This window comes from Perca fluviatilis, chromosome 24, assembly GCF_010015445.1.
Source record: "Perca fluviatilis chromosome 24, GENO_Pfluv_1.0, whole genome shotgun sequence".
NCBI classification, from domain to species: domain Eukaryota; kingdom Metazoa; phylum Chordata; class Actinopteri; order Perciformes; family Percidae; genus Perca; species Perca fluviatilis.
This window is the reverse complement of record NC_053135.1, coordinates 21,472,403-21,493,891: the sequence shown is the minus strand read 5'-3', so window position 1 is coordinate 21,493,891 and position 21,489 is coordinate 21,472,403. Positions and strand designations below refer to the sequence as shown.

The following is a 21,489-nucleotide window of genomic DNA, read 5'->3' as shown; positions in this document are numbered from 1 at the left end:
CAGTCAGGAAACAGTGGAGTACATTAAGAAGAAGTTGGATGAGAATCTGTCTGCAGAGAGAAGCATCAATCTGTTCCACTGTCTGAATGAACTGAATGATCGTTCTCTAGTGAAGGGGATCCAACGGTCCCTGACATCAGGACGTCTCGCCACAGATGAACTGTCTCCTGCTCAGTGGTCAGCTCTGGTCTTCATCTTACTGTCATCAGAGAAAGATCTAGTTGTGTTTGACCTGAAGAAATACGATGCTTCAGGGAAGTCTCTTCTGAGGCTGCTGCCAGTGGTCAAAGCCTCCAACAAAGCTCTGTAAGTGGGATTTATTCATCCTTAAGTACTCTGATATCTTTCAACAGGAGAGAATAATAAATATCTTGTTTGCTTCCTGTTTTCTCTCCAGACTGAGTGGCTGTAATCTTTCAGAGAGAAGCTATGAAGCTCTGTCCTCAGTTCTCAGCTCCCAGTCCTCTAGTCTCAGAGAGCTGGACCTGAGTAACCACAACCTGCCGGATTCAGGAGGGAAGCTGATCTCTGTTGGACTGAAGAGTCCACAATGCACACTGGAGACTCTCAGGTCAGATCAAGAACAATGGGCCTCATTCACCAACCGTTCTTATGAAGAAATGTGTTCTTAAACCCCACTTATGTACTTTTTACAAAGATTCTTGCATTCACTAATGTTTTCTTAACTTGGATTTGTTCTTGGCTAAGAACAAAATCTATGAACACTGAAGAGCACTCTTACGCACATTTGAGTGATGACAATTTGCCAAATAATTGGTTACTGCATTTTATTAAATTATACAGTCGTTTACCATGATAGTATTGTACTGTACTGTATTTCTGATCATTTGTTGAAGAAAAATCATATTATGCAAAAAACACTAACACTACAATTTGCATAAGCAATTAAACTGATTAAATCCTGGTTTATTTGGTGATTGATCACGCTATTTATGTGTCCAAAATGCAGTGGTGGATGTAACAAAGTACAAATTTTTCGTTACTGTACTTAAGTAGCCTACATTTTTCACGTATCTGTACTTTACGACTTTTACTTCGTTATATTTTGCAGCAATTATCTATACTTTCTACTCCACTACATTTCTAACGTTCAGTTACATTTTCTGATCAGTTTTTCTGCCTGGCAGAGTCGTTTACTCCTCCGCCAGGCAGCGTAGGACGCGTTCATATCTTTTTTTATTTGAATTGACCTCTTCACATCTCCCCATTTTCGCTGTTTCACACACTCTATTTGTTTACTTGCATGGTTAAAGAAAGTCTTTAAAAACATCCCTGAATAAAACCAACCGCATTCCGACTCTAACATATTTCTACCTTGTTTGTGGTAGTGGACATCTTCTACTTTTACTAAAAGTAAATATGTCTCTGGTTATTAGTACTTTTACTTAAGTACTGAGGTTCAGTACTTCCTCCACCAATGCAATGTACAAGTTATCTGCGAGTCCGACAACCATCTCTTGAACGCAGTCTCCCGCTTCCCGGGAAGTGCACAGGAAGTGTCATGTCGTTATATGGGTATTGGCGGGGCATTTTCTTATGCTAATTAGGAACAACTGGCACGCAATTTCAATTACAAAGACGTGGGATTCATCAATCCTAAGAACACAGGTGCAAACAATTCTGCTGTTTAAGAACATGTCATGAATCCGACGTAGACTTTTCTTAGAAACTTTCTTAAGAACATATTTAAGAGAAAACTTAGGAAGATATTGGTGAATGAGGCCAAATGATTTTTGAAAACACAGTATTGAAAACTACTTTGGAAACATTCAAAAAATGTGAATGTTTGCAAAGTATTTTATTCAGATTTAGAATCACTTCATAAAGAATGAAATATGAACTGTGGCTGAGATCCAGAAATAATTAATATTTTATCATCATGTGACTTTGATTACTGGACGTTTGTTTATTCCTGATTATACAACAAGTACATCTGACCAGACAATCTGATTGGTCAACTATACGTTTAGAACGTACTCACATAAGCATGACAGCACAACCAGAGCCATTTGAGCACACCTGGCACATCACATAAAATATTACAACATCCTAACTTCCAGGGCTAAATAAAAAAAACAGTAATATCTTTCAACAGGAGTTAAATATAAATACTGTTTCCTTCCTTTTGTCTCTCCAGACTGAGTGGCTGTAACCTGTCAGAGAGAAGCTGTGAAGCTCTATCCTCAGTTCTTGGCTCCCAGTCCTCTAGTCTGAGAGAGCTGGACCTGAGTAGCAACAACCTGCAGGATTCAGGGGGGAAGCTGATCTCTGTTGGATTGAAGAGTCCACACTGCACACTGGAGACTCTCAGGTCAGATCAAGAACAAGCATTTTTGAAAACATTGAAAAATAATTTGGAAACAAAAATGTGAATGTTTCCAAAATAATTTGTTTTGATTAAGAATCACTTCATGAAGAATGGAATATGAACTGTGGCTGGGATCCAGAAATCATTTATATCATATGAGTTTGATTACTGGATGTCTGTTAATTCCTTCAATGTTTCCAACTTGTTTAGAGTAGAGCAGCTTATATTTAAACATGCTGAGAAGGGATTTCATATACTGTATCAACAAAAGTCCAGACTCAACATTTAAACACAAATGTATATGTATATGTAATATATTTCTTTAACTTTAGGCTTTATTAAATTGTAACTGCCCTTAAATCCATCAATAAATACTAAAATGATATATTTCAACAGGAGTTAAATATAAATAAATTGTTTCCTTCCTGTTTTTCTCTCCAGACTGAGTGGCTGTAATCTGTCAGAGAGAAGCTGTGAAGCTCTGTCCTCAGTTCTCAGCTACCAGTCTTCTAGTCTGAGAGAACTGGACCTGAGTAACAACAACCTGCAGGATTCAGGAGGAAGGCTGATATCTGTTGGACTGAAGAGTCCACACTGCAAGCTGGAGACTCTCAGGTCAGATCAAGTTAATATTTGTCTTTAATGTGAGATTTCATCCCTTGTCAGGACTAATTTTTAGGAAAATCTTTGAATGTTTCCAAAGTATTTTGTTTTTTATTCATAATCAGACGTTATAAAGCATGAAATATAAACTGTGGCTGAGATCTAGAAATCCTTTAAATTTTAATACCATATGACTTGATGATTCCTGATTAAGTCTTGAGTAGTTATCAACTTGTTTATAATAAAACAGAAATTATTTCAATTCAATTTTATTTATGGTATCAATTCATAAAAAGCGTTATCTCAAGACACTTTACAGATAGAGTAGGTCCAGACCACACTTATACTACTATACTATAAATTACAAAGACGCAACAATTCCAGTCATTCCAGTAATTTAAACTGAAAAGGGATTTAATATATTAATAGTCCAAAAGTCCAGACTCAAAATTTAAACACAAATGTTATCTGTCTTGTTTCCTGTTGTCTCTCCAGATTGAGTGTCTGTAATCTGTCAGAGAGAAGCTGTGAAGATATGTCCTCAGTTCTCAGCTCCCAGTCCTCTATTTTGAGAGAACTGGACCTGAGTAACAACAACCTGCAGGATTCAGGAGGGAAGCTGATATCTGTTGGACTGAAGAATCCGCACTGCACACTGGAGACTCTCAGGTCAGGATTCATTTAACTAGTGTCCATTTAAACTCTAATTAACTTTAATTGATAAACAGCTAACATGTAACTTTGTGTCTGTTGATATGACGAACTTAACGGCAGTTTTGAGCATCAGAGTTTCTTACCATTAGGCTTATTAATCATTTGCTTTTGTTGTGGAATAATTAAATACCACAGATGATTTTAAAAATGTTTTCTAAATCTGAACCAAAATATACCTGGACAACAAACAGACATAAAACAAACACATGGCTGCACGTGTTGACAGAGGCTTCCTGTGTGTTGTTCTGTGTGCTTGCAGTATGTCAGGCTGTCTGATATCAGAAGAAGGCTGTTCTTCTCTGGTCTCAGCTCTGAGCTCCAACCCCACCCATCTGAGAGAACTGGACCTGAGCTACAATCATCCAGGAGACACAGGAGTGAAGCTACTCTCAGCGGGACTGAAGGATCCTCTCTGTAGACTGGACACTCTCAGGTACAAACACTGTTTAAAAAAAAAGGAGATATTTGTGTAGGAGGTTTTAAAGGAGAACATCTCCAGGAACTAAAATGATAACTCCCTTTTGAATAAATAATGAATAAATAATGTAGTTTTGGACACATCTCTGTATGTTAATGGAATTGTCCGTGGTTGTAAGAAATATCCTTTCTTTACCTCATTTTCAAATCAGTTTCATCTCGACAGAGAAAGATCCAGGACAGGTTTAGCCTAGCTTAGCACAAAGCAATGTCCTTTCTACGCTGTAAGAAGAGTTTGTGCATGAAGCATTAAGCTACTCTTTCAGCACACTAGTTGGCTAGCTGCTTAAAATGTCAGTTGCCGGTGCTGCATGGCTCAGACTTAAAACAAAAAAAAAAAAAAAAAAATAATTTTTAATATTTTTTTTTATAGCAGTATAAAGTACGTAAAAGAATCCAAGGATTTAGTGGGTCCAAATTTTTCTTTTTTTTTTTTTTTTTTTATATTTAAAATCCCTAGTACAGTGTTAGATGTGTGTACTCTCTCTCTCTCTCTCTATTTCTTTCTTTCCTTCCTTCCTTCCCTCTATCTCTCTCTGTCTTTTGCTGTCTCTCTTTCTCCTTCCCTCTTTCTCTCTCCAAATTGTTTTTATATTGCAAGCACAAATTAGTGTCTGTTTCAGCTGATGTCATGATTATGTAACATTTAGTCTATGAAAAAGACCATTTTATGGAAGGTAAATTTTCAGTGTAAAGTTTGGTGTCTATTGAATTGTCTCCTCATTGGGTATAAAGATATAAGGATCTTGTAACATGGAAATCTAACTGGTCCAAGCAATTGTCGATTAAATTCACGTTGGTCTAACATCGCGTCAGAGATCATCGGCTTACCATAGGGCTATTACAGGCTACACTGAACGTATTGGCTCAAACATGGTATCTGTGGAATCCTACGGTACAGATCCATTTGACCGTGCAACGCTTCTGTCACGCCGTCCTCCACTCTATTCCTATGGGTGACGTCGAGCGACTTAAACGTGCACGCAAAGCATTCCGGGAAGGCAGCGCTGCTTTTTAACAAATGCTGCACGTCCAAAAGCTGCCCAATGCCCATCTTTATGCAAATGAATCAGTTGAACGCGACGCAACTATCCAGTAGAAGTAGACGGAAATCTTTTAAACTGACCTTTGTCGATCTGAAATGAAGGCAGATTCAGCAACTGTATGGCCAATTTCTCGCTTAAAATATTTTCGTATAATATGAGATTGTCTTCTCAATGAGCCGCCATGACACTCTGTTGAAATTCTTGAGAAGCCAGACCCACGTCACGTGTTCATCCAATCAGCTGCCGGTCCATGGATGTATGACGTCGCGACACCACGCTTCAGTTGTTTCGAAAGTGGATCTGTATCGTAAGACCTCAGAGAATACAGTGACGCCCACATCGAGCATGTATGCACTTGGGTGCACTCTCGACTCTAGACACCAGCTGCGCAGTGCACGTCTGTATTTCTTTATTTTCTTTAACATTATAACAGTTGTATAAGTACTGTAAATCATCTTATGCTTTGTGCGTGGGCTTAATTGAATCATGAGTCTAAAGGCCTTTTTATAGTTGTGCGTCGAATCGACGGCGCAGGGTCCGGCGTAGACGCAGAGGGGTCTGCGTCTCCGCCGGACCCTACGCCGTAGCCTGACATGCACCTCTCGAAAAATGTAACTACACATCCCGGCGACGCATGTCACTCGGCCGTGGCTTGGTAGCGTTGCATTTCCCCCGAGTCTTTTCCTGGTTCTCCTTCTCCATGAACAACATGAAATCAAGGAGAGGGTTAATTTTTCATGGTTCAGATTTCCCACCGTGGTCAGAAAGAACAAGGGAGACACTTTGTTTCTCTCACTAGGACTCTAGAGTCGGTACTCGCTCCGATCGCCGGCAGTCTCTCACTTCTCCCTCTACCACACACTTCCCACACACACACACACATGTGGCTCGACGCACACACCAGCGCACAATTATAAACATCAGGCCACTTACATAGGCTACGGCGAGAGCTCTGCGTGGAGCCTCCGCACAACTGTAAAACAGCCTTAAGCTTTCAATTGTTGTGTCGCATGAGCTTATATTTAGAAGATTTAATGCTTTAAAGTTATAAAAACGTTTGAGTGGCGGTAACAACAACGACACAGCGACAAAGTGTGCCGTCCACGGTACAGTGAACGTTGAAAGGTTAAAGGAAATTAAACTGAATTAAATATTTTAATTGATTGACAGCCAAATATGAATATGAAAAGAGTATATTTCAACACTATATTTAATCAGAACGAAGCTGTGTGTGTGAGACTGATGTAAAGTGCTCTCCCCCCCCCTCCTCCTCCTTTCAGGGTGGAGCCTGCTGGAGTCAGATGGTTGACACCAGGTCTGAGGAAGTGTAAGTGTGTTTTTAATTTCAATCATCAAACTGTGACCTTACTTATTCAACCTTCTGATGTATAAAAAATAATAACATTAAATACTGACAGTTAATACTTAAAGCTGCATGTGTCAGATAGGAATGTCAGGTTAAGGGTGTTGTGCTCATTGTTAAAGGGCTTTGTGCAGTCACTAAGGAAGTGGATGTACTCCAGATGACCTCTGATGCACAGAAAGTTAAGCTTAAGTCATACAAATAGTTTAAGCCTTTTATGGCATAATAGTGCATTGTGTACCAGACAGATAAGCAGAAAAACAGGAAAGACAGTTAAAATTAAAGAGATTAGGAGAGGAAGTTGCACCACAATGAGTCCTGACCTTTGTGTGTGTATTAGTGAAGATAACAGTTTCTGTCTAGAAACTAGAGGTCACCCTCCAATTGAACCCGCAATTATGTTGTACTTTTATGCTGGACATTTTGCTTACCTGAGCTCTTTGTCTCAGATTGATCCTTGTGTTCTGGTAAACTTAAGTTCAATCAAAGAAGGCGTAGGAATTAATATATTGGAGTCAGATTTTACAGGCCTCAGGGCCTTATTTGTACACATTCCCACTATATATGTCATCATCAAAGTGCTGATAGGTTCATAACTGCAGCTGTGTTGTGTCTCGTTCTCTCCATCAGATTCCTGTGAACTCAAACTCGACGCAAGCACAGTGAACAGACATCTCAAACTGTCTGACAACAACAGGACGGTGACACATGTAGAGGAGGAAGAGGAGGAAGAGGAGGAGGAGGAGGAGGAGGAGGAGGAGGAGGAGGAGGCGGCGGCGTCGGGGGAGGATCAGCCATATCTTGATCATCCAGAGAGGTTTTACAACTGTTCTCAGCTGCTGTGTAGAGATGGTCTGACTGGTCGCTGTTACTGGGAGGTTGAGAGGAGAGGAGATGTTGCTATATCAGTGAGTTACAGAGGAATCAGGAGGAGAGGAGACAGTGATGACTGTTTGTTTGGAGGGAATGATCAGTCCTGGAGTCTGATCTGCTATGATGGTGGTTACACTGTCCGGCACAATAACATACCAACAACCATCTCCTCTGTCTCTGATAGAGTAGCAGTGTATGTGGACTGTCCTGCTGGCTCTCTGTCCTTCTATACAGTCTCCTCCGACTCACTGATCCACCTCTACACCTTCAACACCACATTCACTCAACCTCTTTATCCTGGGTTTGGGTTTTGGCCTGGTCCTGGTGCCTCAGTGTCTCTGTGTTCTGTGGAGGATGGAGAGTCTCCTCCTGTTTCTCACTGCTGATCAGTTGAGTATGTACAGGCTAATACTTACAGAAATATGTCAGGTTATTATTATGAACTAATGAATGAACTTTGCATGAAATAATTGAGAATGATTAAAAAGATTTCTGATGAGCATTGTAAACTTCTTCCACTTCCAGTCCTTTAAAGATGGAAGCTATGATCATGAAATCGTAGAAATGCCGTTGACTTGTGTCAATTTTTTATTTTGAGTTCTGTCTCTTTTCACAATAAAAGCATAAAGTTACTGTGATGTGTTTGTGGTCTTTCTGTTTAACTTTTAAAACTCCAGGATGGGTCGGGGGGGGGGGAATCTTTTTCTAATTATTTTAATGTTACGTTTAATAACATCCAAACCATAGACTGTATATATGAATATAATAATAATATTTAATACATTTTTTATTATTTATATACTATTATATAAAGTAAATATATTTTATTGACATAATGCTATAAACAAGGATTATGTTTGAAAACAATTTATAATAATAAAAACATTTCATTATAAAAATAATTTATAAAAAGCTAATCACGAATATAACTTAATAAAAGTACATAAGATAAAGTATATATATATATAAATAAATAAATAGAATAAAAAACAGGATGTAATGTGTCCGCAAATAACGTCTCAATGACGTAATCATGTAAAGCCAGAGTCCGTTACGCCAGCTGACGTTGCTAATATTGTCTTGTCGCTGTTGTGCTGCTGGGTCTTTAGAAGAACGCCAGTTACTTTTTTGCTCTTGAGAAAAGAAATTTTAAAAGGAAAATCTTTATCTGCCCTTAATATTAACGGAGTTCCTTCTAAAGATCCAAAGCTGATTTCTAATTTTGTCACAAAATGTTATAGAAATGTATATGAATCACAATTTGATTTGATGAAGTGATTGTGCAAATTTCTTGAATAATGTTCAAGCTACCATCCCTTAAATTGATGAGGAATTTAAATCATTATGTGAATCTGACCTGTCAGTCAATGAAATTAAAGATGCACTTTTATCAATGAAGAAGGGAAAATCTCCAGGAATTGACAGCCTATCTGTTGAATTTTATATAAACTTTTATATAACTCTTTATTGTGTGTACAAAGAATGCATCAGTCAAAGGGAGGTGACAGCTGCAATGAAGCAAGGCATTATATATCTTATCCCCAAACCTTACAAAGACCCTCTATTAATTGATAATTGGAGTCCTATCACTCTTTTAACAATACATTATAAGATATTGGCTTTAGCGTACTCAAACAGATTGAAGAAAGGGCTAGACTAACTAACCTCAGACTTAACTGCAGATGCAGGTAACTGCAGCTGCAGTTAAGTCTGAGGCACTCATTTTGTTTCTAGACTTGTATAAGGCCTTTGAACAATTGAGCACAAATTTCTTTTACAGTCCCTTATTGCGTTTAGCTTCGGTAACAAATTTGTAGACATTGTCGGTATGTTTTATAAAGATATTAATAGCTCGGCTATAATTAATCTCAATACCTCTAAAAGATTCCAAATTATTAGAGGGGTCAGGCAGGGGTGCCCTATCTTGCCCTCCTTATTTATTTTGGTCACCGAATTATTGTCGCTTAAAATTACATCTGACAGAAATTTTTAAGGAATCTCAATATTTGGTAAGGAGTTAAAAATTTCCCAATTGGCAGATGACTACAATTTTTTTAAAGGAAAAGAACCAGTTATGTAACTATATTCACTTGATAGACCAAATTTCCAATGCTTCAGGTTTAATATTGAATATGTCCAAATGTGAAATCTTATCTCTACATGGTTGGGATGATTGTGGAAATATCCCAGTTAAGGATTCTGTTAAGTATCTGGGGATATTTATAACTAGAAACCTTATTGTTAGACAACATAAACATTTTTCAACTAGAATAACGAAATCAAAAAATATTTTTAACATCTGGCTTCAAAGGGATTTGTCTATTTTGGGCAGAGTTCTCCTCTCTAAAGCAGAGGGCCTATCTCGTTTTGTGTATCCATCTTTATCCTTATTTGTAAATGATTCAACAGCCACTGACGTAAATCGAATTTTTAACGTTAATTGGTTAGAAAGATGTCTTAAAAACCCTGAGTCAATTTGGTTGGTGAGTCAATAAAATTTTAACAAAATTGGGAGGTCTTTCCTTTATTTTAAAATGTAATTTTCTGCCAAATACATTGCCAATTAAATTATTAAAATTCCATCAGCAAGCCCTACAACACTGGCCAATGGGACGAGAGAGAGCCTCTTCCAATCAGCTGGCAGGATGGCTGCAAGGCCGCTGTACGACATCAAGTGTTCAGAGGAGGCTGCTGTCTGTCAGCTCCACCTTCCACACTGTGACATCAGAGATGGTAAGAGATGAGTTTAATAGAGCTGCTAGTTAGTAGTAGTCAGACTAGTAACACTGCTGCACTACAATCATTCTCCATCAGACCAGAGTGGACCAGCTGTGTGTCTCCAGATGTTCTGATGTGTCTTTAGGTGAGTGCCCAATATCACCAATCTAGGAACATCCAGGTTCCTTCCACATGTAGACTTCATCAGAGATCAAAGTTACACTGTCCACTGTCCTCAGGCCGTTAAAATACAGCCAAAGGTGAGGATTTCAAAATAAAAGTCTTTGTTAGTGCTGTAACATGCTGACACCTTTTCATCCTTTAGTTCACTTTAGATTCTCTGCAGATGCTGACTCTTTGGTTTCTCAGAAAGCAGATTTTGAGCTGGAGTTTCGACCAAACTACCACCCAACGTTTGAGATCCTCCTGCCTATAAACACACCAGAAGTGACTCTAAGAGTCCAAGACGAAGGACAGAGCGTCTGGGAGCATGACGTGGACATGATTGGTAAAGTTTTGATCCACCTGATACAACAGAAGACAATAGAGTTATGGAGTTATGACTGATGTGTGTGTGTGTCTCTGTGTGTGTGTGTGTGTGTGTGTGTGTGTAAACAGATGCTTGTGTGTGTGTCTGTGTGTGTGTCTGTGTGTGTGTGTGTGTGTGTGTGTGTGAACAGATGCTGATGTGTGTGTGTGTGTGTGTGTGTGTGTGTGTGTGTGTGTGTGTGTGTGTGTGTCTGTGTGTGTGTGTGTGTGTGTGTCTGTCTGTGTGTGTGTGTGTGTGTGTGTGTGTGTGTGTGTGTCTGAAAGTGTGTGAGTTAAGAGGAAACAAAGGGAGAAGAAAGTGTGTTCTCAGTTTCAGCCACTAGATGGAAGCAGAACTTCACTGATGGAGAAGAGAGGGAGAGAGAGAGGAGAGGGAGTGACATGCAGGAAACCACCTTATGCTGGAATCAAACCTGCAACCTCTAGGTCCAGGACAGAGCCTCCATATATGGGCGCTCCCTCTACCACTAGACCAGCCAGGCCCACTGAGAAAGATTTCTGAGTGAGGATTCAACAGCTACTGGTTGGTCATTTACATCATTTAAATCTCTTTGATGTTTCTACAGCCTCTGATGTCATCACACACATGCTGCTGGATGCTGTGTGTGTGTGTGTGTGTGTGTGTGTGTGTGTGTGTGTGTGTGTGTGTGTGTGTGTGTGTGTGTGTGTGTGTGTGTCTCTGAGAGTCTCCTCCTGTTTCTCACTGCTGATCAGTTGAGTCTGTACAGGATCACACTGACAGAAATATTTCAGCTTATTGTTATGAACTAATGAATGAACTTTGTATAAAATAATCCAGAATGATTGAACAGATTTCTGGTGAACATTGTAAACTTCTTCCACTTCCTGTCCTTTAAAGATGGAAGCTGTGATCATCAAATTGTAGAAATGCTGTTGACTTGTGTCATGTTTAGTTTTGAATTTTGTCTCTTTTCACAATAAAAGCATAAAGTTACTGTGAGAGTGTTTGTGGTCTTTCTGTTTAACTTTTACACACAATAAGATGTCTCGGTGTCCCAGAGGTCTTCCAGGTCCAGCTGCAGCGTGAGAAACCCTCCAATCAGAGCAGTCCAGTACGTAAGTCTTTCACTTTTTCATTTTCATATTGTGTTGAGTTCAGGGAGCAGAGAGTCTGTCTGTTTTCTCTCCACGTTAGTTATCTGCTCAGCCAGCTGCTGGAACTTCACACTGTGTTATTAGTACTTTTACTGCAGTAACATGTCATCAATGTGCTATTAGTACTTTTACTGCAGTAACATGTCATCAATGTGCTATTAGTACTTTTACTGCAGTAACATGTCATCAATGTGCTATTAGTACTTTTACTGCAGTAACATGTCATCAATGTGCTATTAGTACTTTTACTGCAGTAACATGTCATCAATGGGACAGAAAAGCTGTTTGATTGGGTCTGTTGGAGGTTTGATTCACTCCCACATTAATATGTTTATGTTGAAGACTTCACTGTTGGTATCAGTGAGGAAAGAAGACAGAGGGGGGGATGGATTTCATATTTTAGGAAACATGTTCAGCTTGTGTAATGAGTAGTCAGTGTCTACAGTCATTACATCTTTCAGTCAGTAACGCAGCATCAACACAGCAGTCCAAATGTCATTTTATTGTGAAAATCTGCTCCTGTGGCAGCCCTTCCTGTCTGCTTCCTGACAGGTGGAGCTGGGACTCATTCCAGGGTACAGCTCACCTGTGTCAGACATTTCTCTCCAGATGGAGAGTGACCCTCTTCTTCATCAACTCTTCTTCATCAACTCTTTGGACTGTGTGAAGAAACTGTAAGTTGTTGTTTGATACTTTAACAACATGTTAGTCTTTGGTCTCTTCAGGGTTAGTTTCTGGCTCTGTAATGTTAAATATAATGTTTCTACTTCACTTCTTATTTCCTGAGAAAGTGTGGACGACTCTTGTGTTGAAGATAAATCTCCATGTTGGTGATTTACTGGAATCAAACAGCTGATCTTTATTTCCTTTCTCCAAACAGACTGTGGTCTCCATCAGAGTAAAGTGAGACACAACTCTAATGTTTCTGCTAAAAGGTTCAATGTTCAGCTTAATTGACATAACAGAATTGTCCAATGAAATGCAATCATCATTTCCAGCTGGCTCTGATGAAGTTAAGTTACCAACCGGGCTGCCTCTGTGGACTTTGGGATAAAATATCAGAAAAAAAATTGTAAAAATATATTCCATAAAGGCGACTAAAACTCAGAAAAAAGCAACAAAAATATGGTTTTCGTGCAGTTTAGTGTCCCAAATTCCACTATGGCCACGCCAAGACCTGCCCTACAAATTCTATTGTTTGGGGTTAGGCATTTGACCTTGAGTGGTTAAGGTTAGGATAACCTTTCTCCAGCTGTCAGAAACTCTCAATCATTTTGGGTCAAAAGGCCTTATGAATGGGAGAGCTAGGGACACTACTATGATCGCATCAAAATCTATATTTTTAAAACCCTAAAAAGGTTCGAAACAACATGAAACTTTGCTCCAAATCTCACCAGAGTCTCTACACATGAACTCATCACTGACAACATTGTTTGTGTTCACAGAGTTTACTAAAAAGAGGATTTGAATGACTGACTTTAGCAGTTGGTGTTTCCAGTCGCTACCATCTCACCAGTCAAAAAGTGTCTGATAAACTCTGTGTACAGAAACTATGTTCTCGATGCTCGAGTTCATGTGTAGAGGAAGTGGAAAACTGTGTACATTCATAAACTGTTCATAGGATAGTATATCCCCAGATTCATCGAAAATGTTTTATGAATTTGATTTAAATGTCTTTGCAACCATTTAGGAAAAAATAAGGATTTGTTCCTAATTAGTATATTACAATTGTTCCAGAGGAAAGTCGTGTGCGGTGAAGAATTGTGGACAAAAGCTTCCAAGTTAGAAGTGTTCGCTGATGGAAATTTGATAAATTAATTGGAAATTTATTTGGCGGAAAATTGCATTTCAAAATAAAAGAAAGACCTCCAATTTTGTTAAAAATGTGATTTGAGATAAAATACCAAATTGACTCTGGGTTTTTAAAGACATATTTGTAACCATTTCACTTTAAAGGTGTTCAGTGTCAATGAGATCGAGGACTTCAAGACTTCCTTCTGCTTTACTACTGGAAAGTACATTTTTCTTTAACTTATGTGAATTATTTTTCTCTGTAAACTGAGCGTCTGGGAATTTACTGGAAAATTTCCTCTCCTTTGCAGCCCTAGTCTTACCCATAACAGTCTAATGGTGCGTTCTGTTATTCTCAACAAACCGACTCGGACCTCGGATATGACGTCACTTCCACACTTCAAGCCTTCTGGTATGTTTTGTGAGTCCGAGTCAGAGAAAAAACATGGACGCCACCAGGAAAGCTGTTGCTATGGTAGCACTGGCCGAGTTAGCAACGCTAGCCACGTTAGCAAACAAGGCTTCATTCAATATTGCACTCACAACAAGACCGATTCCCATAGCAACAGGCAGGGAAACGCACACACAGAGACACACACACACACACACACACACACAGACACACACACACACACACACACACACACACAGAGACACACACACACACAGAGACACACACAGATACACACACACACACACACACACAGAGACACACACACACACAGAGACACACACAGACACACACACAGAGACACACACACACACACACACACAGAGACACACGCACACACAGAGACACACACACACACACACAACACAGAGACACACACACACACACACACACACACACGATACACACACACACACACACAGAGACACACACACAGAGAAACACACACACACACACACACAGAGACACACACACACACACAGAGACACACACACAAACACACACAGAGACACACACACACACAGACACACACACACACACCCACATCATTAGATCTCGATGTGCTTGTTGTTGTGTAAGAATTTCTCCCATCTAGCGTTGAGAGCATTTTTTTTTTACAAAGCAGTGTTTTCCAGGCATTTAAAAATAGTGAGGAATAGCAACAACCTCCTCTGCTACCAACACAAACAATGAACGGGTCTGGAGGGTAGCCTCCCAAAATGGAGGAAGGGGGCGGGGCTTAGTGTAGTGATGTCATCTCCACATTCTCACTAGGGGACCAAAGTCAGTCTGGTCTGTTGCTGTCTGGGCAGTGTGGACTGGCAGTTGGTTTATGAACATTCTAAAGACCAACTGACAACTTTAGGTGTAGTGATTTGTTGGGCGGTGTGCAAACTCCTTTAGAATGTTGGAGTTTGTTGGAGCGGTGTGCAAACTCCTTTAGAATGTTGGAGTTTGTTGGAGCGGTGTGCAAACTCCTTTAGAATGTTGGAGTTTGTTGGAGCGGTGTGCAAACTCATTTAGAATGTTGGAGTTTGTTGGAGCGGTGTGCAAACTCATTTAGAATGTTGGAGTTTGTTGGAGCGGTGTGCAAAGTTCAACTCGGAGTGTAGAGAACAGTTAGTTGTGTGTGTGTGTGTGTGTGTGTGTGTGTGTGTGTGTGTGTGTAACTCTGTGTGTATGTGGTTGTATCTGTTTGTGTGTGTGTGTGTGTGTGTGTGTGTGTGTGTATGTGTAACTCTGTGTGTGTGTCTGTGTGATTGTTTGTCTGTGTGTGTGGGGTTCTCCAGTAGAGGGCGTAGTGTCCTGACAGTGTCTGTAGTTCCTGTGTGTCTCCAGTAGAGGGCGTAGTGTCCTGACAGTGTCTGTAGTTCCTGTGTGTCTCCAGTAGAGGGCGTAGTGTCCTGACACTGTCTGTTGTTCCTGTGTGTCTCCAGTAGAGGGCGTAGTGTCCTGACAGTGTCTGTTGTTCCTGTGTCTCCAGTAGAGGGCGTAGTGTCCTGACAGTGTCTGTTGTTCCTGTGTGTTCCAGTAGAGGGCGTGTCCTGACAGTGTCTGTTGTTCCTGTGTCTCCAGTAGAGGCGTAGTGTCCTGACAGTGTCTGTTGTTCCTGTGTGTCTCCAGTAGAGGCGTAGTGTCCTGACAGTGTCTGTTGTTCCTGTGTCTCCAGTAGAGGGCGTAGTGTCCTGACAGTGTCTGTTGTTCCTGTGTGTCTCCAGTAGAGGGCGTAGTATCCTGACAGTGTCTGTAGTTCCTGTGTGTCTCCAGTAGAGGGCGTAGTGTCCTGACAGTGTCTTTTGTTCCTGTGTGTCTCCAGTAGAGGCTAGTGTCCTGACACTGTCTGTTGTTCCTGTGTGTTCTCCAGTAGAGGGTGTAGTGTCCTGACACTGTCTGTTGTTCCTGTGTGTCTCCAGTAGAGGGTGTAGTGTCCTGACACTGTCGTTGTTCCTGTTTGTCTCCAGTAGAGGGTGTAGTGTGCTGACAGTGTCTGTGTGTGTGTCTGTGTGTGTGCTGTGTGTGTGTGCGGTGTGTGTCGTGTGGGTCTCTGTGTGTCTCTATGTGTGTGTGTGTGTGTGTGTGTCTCTATGTGTGTGTGTGTGTGTGTGTGTGTGTGTGTGTGTGTGTGTGTGTGTGTGTGTGTGTGTGTGTGTGTGTGTCTGTAGTGTGCAGTAAGGCCAGGTTTTTGTCATCTTAACTGCTGTTTTTGATCTATCTTGTATTTTGTGTCATAATTTATTATTATTATTATTATTAATAATCAGTCTGTTAGTCTGAAACCACTAAGTGCTTTCATTGGAAAGTTATTATTAAAATAAATTATTTTGTCATCTTTTTTTGCCTAATCTGAATAGTATTACAATGTATGTTTATTTTTCCATATCACATGACCTCTGACCATGTGACATGATGAAAACAGATAAGGGTCATGGGTCACTGCGATCAAATACACCCAGATGTTGTGGGCCATAGTTTTTATAGAATAACCTTTTCTTGAAGGATGAACCCTAAACTCCCCGCCTCCAAATATTTGCACCTCAGTCCTCCACAAAACCTAGAACAGACACTGACAGGACAGAAACATGAGATTGATTCTCAGTCGTGGCTCCATTAGTCCAAATGTCATTTTATTGTGAAAATCTGCTCCTGTTGCAGCCCTTGCTGTCTGCTTCCTGACAGGTGGAGCTGGGACTCATTCCAGGGAACAGCTCACCTGTGTCTACCTCTCTGGGCGTTTCCTCTTGTTTTCTGTTTAAAGTTTCCAGAGTTTGTGACGCAGTTTTTTCTCTCCGTGTGAAGCTCCAGCTGAAGGTAATTTAACTCTAATGTCTGTAATGTTATAATATACTGTTTGTAAATATATATAATGTCTAACATTTGACTGGTGATCTCCAGCTGTGGTTAGTTTAGTTGAAAGCTGCAGAGAAACCAATTCAACTGGACTTCACATTCGTTCAAACTGGTGTCTTCACAAAATCCTCCATGTTGTGTGGCTATCTGGGAGAGTTACTGTCTTATATAGATCCTTTATTTCTGTCTTATAGATTCTTTATTTCTGTCTTATATAGATCCTTTATTACTGTCTTATATAGATCCTTTATTTCTTTCTTATATAGATCCTTTATTTCTGTCTTATAGATCCTTTATTTCTGTCATATATAGATCCTTTATTTCTGTCTTATATAGATCCTTTATTTCTGTCTTATAGATCCTTTATTTCTGTCTTATATATATCCTTTATTTCTGTCTTATAGATCCTTTATTTCTGTCTTATAGATCCTTTATTTCTGTCTTATATATATCCTTTATTTCTGTCTTATAGATCCTTTATTTCTGTCTTATAGATCCTTTATTTCTGTCTTATATAGATCCTTTATTTCCGTTATTAGCGTTGTTTAGCAGCAGAAACACTAAAGAAGAGAAGCTCTTTGTTTCTCTGTCTGTACTGCGAGAGGGAGGGGAAGAGTTTAAATGTACTTTAAATTAAACTCTTTAAAACATCATCTGGCACCCTTTAAATTCCGTTTTAAAAAGTTATACATAAACAAAAATGTCGTTGAACTCATTTCTACAGGCGGGCTCTTTTTTTTGCCGGTGTTATTTGTTCCTTTCACAAAACGTTAGTCTTTGGTCTCTTCAGGGTTAGTTTCTGGCTCTGTAATGTTAAATATAATGTTTCTACTTCACTTCTTATTTCTTGAGAAAGTGTGGACGACTTTTGTGTTGAAGATAAATCTCCATGTTGTAACATGAACTACTACAGAGGAGGTTTTAAATACTTTGCCAGGTGTTTATATGTCTGTCTGTCCCAACCGTGAGGCTGCAGTCAGAAAACTTTACAGCTGTGTAGTTGAGATCTAAATGAAGGCTGAGAGAGATGGATAAAATGTAGTGACCTAAATGCCTCTGTTACTGTTGTAGTGATGTGTGGAGGAGGATGCACAGGACAGAAATGTGAGATTGATTGTCATAATAGAGTCTTGTCATAATTGTATCCATTAGAGGACAGAAAGATGACATTAGTCCTGGAGTCTTGTCTCCATTAGAGGACAGAAAGATGACATTAGTCCTGGAGTCTTTCCAATGTCCCTGTTCTCCCAGAAAGAGAATGAATGACCAGGATGAGCAGAGAGCAGAAATCATTCAGTGAAGAGATTCAGACTTTATTTTCTGCTTGATAGCTTCTAGTTTCTCCAGCAGATTCTGGTTCTGGAGATTAAAAGTCGTCTTCCTCTCTTTCTAACAGGACCCATCAGAGACCAGACCCTGCTGAACCTGAACCTGGACCTGAACCCAGTCACCGGTACTTTAAAAAAGACCTTTTTAAGGGAGAGGCGAGTAGAAATGGAGGAGAGAGATGGAGAGATTGAGAGACTTGAAAGGCAGAAGCTGCAAATTGAAAGGGAAATAGAAATGTTAAGAAGATTGAGGTGAGTTGTGAACATCCAGCAAACTGGAACAAGTCTCATTGGATGGAACTACGTCCCGTCTGGGTTGTTTTGGGTCAAGTCAGTCTCATGCACACTCCTTCAAATAAAGTGTTTTTTGTAATTTTGTGGAAAGAAATTATGGTAGTTGAGGACAAATGACAATATCTTTGCAAAATAATTTCCTTTCTCACTCAAAATATCTTTCTGTTTAGACAACATGTATTTTATTCTGATTTCAAAAGATATTTTTATTGAGTTTTGGACAGAAAGTAAAGCATTATTGGCATTTAATTGTTAATAATTAGGCCAACAGACATGTTCATATTAATATTATATTTTGTGACCCTCAATAAATGTGTTTTTCTATCAGGACCAGACCAGAGGCTGCTGAAGCTGGATATGGATCCAGCTTCAGCAGCCTCTGGTCTGGTCCTGATGTTTTCTGGAGATTAAAAAGTGGTCTTCCTCTCTTTCTAACAGGACCCATCAGAGACCAGACCCTGCTGAACCTGAACCTGGATTCCCTTTTCAATTTGAAGCTGGATCCATATCCAGCTTCAGCAGCCTCTGGTCTGCTGAATCTGGATATGGATCCAGCTGTTTGTCCTTCAAGAGCGACTGGTCAATGGATGATGGGATTGATTTTAAACAAAGACATCGATCTGACAGGAAGTAAGTTATCAGTACCATATAATGAGATTCATAGATGTAGTATTTTAGAAGAATTTCACATAGGCATCATTTCCATCAGACACTAGCATACGTATTACTTGCTGTAAGATGTAAATTCACCTCTTATTATTATTGTGTATTTAGGCCTTTATTAGTGACAGCTTAGACATGAAAGAGGAGAGTGGGGTGTACGTATTACAGGAAAGTGTCGCAGGTCAGAATCAAACCCACGACCGCCGCGGAACTGAGCTTTATATGTTGATGGCTCTAGCACTAGGCCACCCAGGCACCCATATATTCACCATTTCTGAACACACAGCAGAACATGACGTCATCTGGGAGCTGACCAGACAAAGAGAGCAGTCTTCCTCACTCAGACCAGTCTGCTGCTTCAGGAGTCCTTTAGGCCAACCATGTTGTAGCCCTGGTTTACTTCTTTGTCACAGTGGGGTCAGCAGTACCACCAACACTTCTATAAAGAACCATAGATAACTTGATTTATTATTTATGTTTTTAAATTTGCCTGCAAGGTAGGCAGTCTTTGTATTGTGTGTATGATTGTGTGTGATTTTTTATTATACTACCTGCTGCATAACAAATTGCCCCACTGGAGGACAAATAAAGTAACTTGACTTGACTTGACTTTAATGTCAGGGAAAACCATCTGATTCAATGTTGTAATCAACACTTTAAGTCACAGGAAATGACCTTGTGTGTGTCTCTGTGTGGAAAGACATGATGTGAGCTAATTCTTCCTGATTCCTCCACAGAGTGGACAAGGAGAGCTCAGAGGTTCCCAGTGGTCAGTCTGCCCAGCAGCATCAAACACACCTGGACTCCATATTTATGGTCTGTACATGTACAACAACTACTTTCACATCTATTCTGTTCACAAAGATCTCCATGCTGCACTTTTCAGACCAGTGGATTGTCAGTCTGTCCAACATGGATCTGATGTTTGCTTCCATGATTTCAGTTTGATTGTCATTCCTATAATATTCTGTTCCAGCTGCTGGAGGAAAACGTCGTCACTTTTGTGAAGAATGAGCTGAAGAAGATCCAGAAGGTCCTGAGTCCAGATTACCCAGAATGCTCAGAGAGTCAGAGGGAGGATGAGGATGAAGAGCAGAGGTGGAGCAGGGAGGCATTTCTGGAGATCACACTGCACTTCCTGAGGAGAATGAAGCAGGATGAGCTGGCTGACCATCTGCAGAGCAGTAAGAGGATTTCTCTAAAGATTTAACGTGCTGGAATAATGGGACGTTTACTGATGTCTCCAGAGATGGGTAGAAGTATGTTCCTGCTTTTTTATGAATCACTTACTGATCTTCTTTGTTCTGTGTTCATTCAGGAAGTAAACTCAAATCTAACCTAAACAAGAAGTTCCAGCGTGTGTTTGAGGGGATTGCTAAAGCAGGAAAACAAACCCTTCTGACTCAGATGTTCACAGAGATCTACATCACAAAGGGAGGGACTGCAGAGGTCAATGATGAACATGAGGTCAGACAGATTGAAGCAGCATCCAGGAAACCAGACAGACCAGAAACAACAATCAGACAAGAAGACCTCTTTAAACCCCCACCTGGAAGAGATGAACCAATCAGAACAGTGATGACAAAGGGAGTGGCTGGCATCGGGAAAACAGTCTTAACACAGAAGTTCACTCTGGACTGGGCTGAAGACAAAGCTAACCAGGACATCCAGTTCACATTTCCATTCACCTTCAGAGAGCTGAATGTGCTGAAAGAGAGAAAGTTCAGCTTGGTGGAACTTGTTCATTTGTTCTTTAGTGAAACCAAAGAAGCAGGAATCTGCAGGTTTGAAGAGTTCCCGGTTGTGTTCATCTTTGACGGTCTGGATGAGTGTCGACTTCCTCTGGACTTCCTCAACACTAAAATCCTGACTGATGTTACAGAGTCCACCTCAATGGATGTGCTGCTGACAAACCTCATCAGGGGGAATCTGCTTCCCTCTGCTCGCCTCTGGATAACCACGCGATCTTCATGTCCATCTGACATTCACCAACTCTGGAGTCAACCTACTGTCAGAAGAACAAACACCATCAACACAGTTCTACCAGAGTGCTGTGGACGAGGCCTTACAACGTCCAAATGGACACCTGGACTTGTTCCTCCGCTTCCTCCTGGGTCTTTCACGGCAGACCAATCAGAATCTCCTAAGAGGTCTGATGACACAAAGACAGGATGTAGCTCAGAGACCAATCAGGAAACAGTCCAGTACATCAAGAAGAAGATCAGTGAGAATCTGTCTGCAGAGAGAAGCATCAATCTGTTCCACTGTCTGAATGAACTGAATGATCGTTATCTAGTGGAGGACATCCAACAGGCCCTGAGTTCAGG

The 21,489-nt window shown here is 40.3% G+C and overlaps 1 protein-coding gene and 1 long non-coding RNA gene across 2 annotated transcripts in view; both read left to right on the top strand.

Annotated features, from left to right (window-relative positions):
• The window catches only part of LOC120554014, a 256,741-nt gene that overhangs the window by 63,130 nt on the left and 172,122 nt on the right, over positions 1–21,489 (top strand). The window lies entirely within an intron of this gene.
• On the top strand, positions 12,375–19,928 carry LOC120554674. The gene is made up of 6 exons (XR_005638554.1): positions 12,375–12,462; positions 13,745–13,991; positions 16,707–16,838; positions 18,274–18,330; positions 18,938–19,129; positions 19,900–19,928. It is a non-coding gene; the product is annotated as an uncharacterized LOC120554674 (long non-coding RNA).